Source organism: Frieseomelitta varia, unplaced genomic scaffold (assembly GCF_011392965.1).
Source record: "Frieseomelitta varia isolate USP_RPSP 00005682 unplaced genomic scaffold, Fvar_1.2 scaffold_905, whole genome shotgun sequence".
NCBI lineage: Eukaryota > Metazoa > Arthropoda > Insecta > Hymenoptera > Apidae > Frieseomelitta > Frieseomelitta varia.
This window is the reverse complement of record NW_025110707.1, coordinates 422085-424328: the sequence shown is the minus strand read 5'-3', so window position 1 is coordinate 424328 and position 2244 is coordinate 422085.

Here is a 2244-nt window from a genome sequence, read left to right as displayed (position 1 = left end):
TTTCCATATATATTTATACTATGTTTATTTATATAAAGATAATTGTAGTTATATAAATATAATGTGGAATATACATATAAATATATATGACTTGCTTTTCCATATATATTTATACTTCATATGTATATTTATATACATATAATTTATATACATATATTAAATGTAATTGTATTTATATAAATATAATGTGGAATATACATATAAACATATATGAGTAAAGCCTTGCTTTTCCATTATATTTATACTTCATATGTGTATTTATATAAATGTAATTGTAGTTACATAATATAAATATAATGTGAAATATATAAATATATATAATAATAAAATATATATGAAATATCTTTATTCATATACTTCACTTATTATATGTATTTCATATGCTATATCTATTTTATTTAATAGCATTATATATTTTTTCACATACTTTATACTATCTTTTTCCTAGAATCATAAAAGTTAATTTATGCGATGATAATCTTAAAGAATTACAAAGATGTATAGTTTAAACAGTAATAAATTTAGAAAATCATTAAATTGCAGAACTAACTGGCTTCGTTAAGAATTCAATAAGGGACAAAAATACTCATAAAATACTCTATATTGTCTGGATTTCAATATCAATTTGAAAAGCTCAGACGACGGCCAGAAAAGCACAGAGCACGGTTGTGTGCCAAGTAACATAATCAGGACTCAATTTGCAACCAAATCTTTGTTCCTCGAAGAACAACAGCTTTTATCGTTTCGCTGGCGCTGTTAACTATTTTCTTTGCCGCATTACCTAGTTCGTGCTTAGGGCAAATATGTTTTTGTTCATCAGATAAACGGCTGGCTGTAGCAAATCCCAGTTTGTAACGACGTGTTACGCGGAGCGTAATTAATCGTTTCCTAATTATCGCATAGCGTGAACACGACACACCGGCCGAATGAACACACTCGAAGAAAAAGGACTCTTGTCTCGCCGGATGATCTTAACGCGCCGAAGGATTTCCTTTTGCATGAAATCCCGTCTCCGAAACCGGCTCGCAATGCATATTGAGCAAAGTTCAATTAAATACCAGCACGAACGTGTTCACGTGGCTTGAACTATACCGATCCCTGCCGATTGCTGCACGAACACAGATCGCTTAATAATCTTCGCTTAATACTTCTTCTATTGACTATTACTGAGAACATTAAATACGTTGAAATAATTCGCTATTTCAATTCACTAGTTTCTGTTTTATTCCAAATGCATCATAAACATATTTCATTGCATTTCACTTGCATAATGAGAAAAGGAATCCCAGGTTCATCTAGAAAGATATAAAATTGAAACACACAGAGTCAAATGAGTATTTCCATCGACAAAAGTACAACAATTGTTTCAAATTACCTAACGTAGCATTTTCTTATTTCAAACTTATTCCACTGTCTTATATCCAGCACTTGAACCAGGCGTTGAACGCTCCGTGAAACAATGCGACAATGTCGGTGCTCGCTAATGAAAAAGCTATCACGTTGAACGTGTTCATCAGACCGGCCGGATTCGAGCGGATTTAAGTAGCATGCAGCTCGTGTACCCGTTGATAGACGTTGAACGACGCACGGTTAAAGTGGAAACGCAATCGGCGCGCACCCCAACAAGGAATCGGAGATGAATACGGGCCGATACGGAGGGACAGAGTGGAAACGCGGCCAGCCAAGCGTAAACGTGTCACGCATAGGCACGTGGCCGTGTATGTACTGGCGAGAAGGCATAATACGAACGACTTCGACATGTCCCGTGACCCTTCCAATATGTTACCAACGTTTCTTTCACCGTTCCCCATTCCATCCGATCGTTGTATCAGCTAGAAGAATAATATTGTGGCTAAGATACAACCCGCGTCGATCCAGTCGTTCTTGCATCCTTGTACGCCTCCAGCAACACGTTATTTTTTCGTCAGTGTTTCTTTCTTCTAGACTCGTAGAACCTAGAACGTGTGTGTGTTTGAAGTTTTAGAAAAGTGTTAAAGTGTTGAGAGAATTATTAAATATTTATTTATGTTGAAATACAACGACTTGACCATCCAGCAGTGTAAGCCCATTGCAAATGAGGGGCAACGGTTGACGTCTGTTTTCTGTCTTCTTCCCACTATTTTTTTTTTTTTTTTTTTTTAAATGGTTTAGCGTCGCATCAATTACGAGGTCTTTAGCGACGTGTCAAAATTGACTCTTTATAACTGGTCTAGTAGTTGGGTCTCCTTTAGGTAGTTGATAACG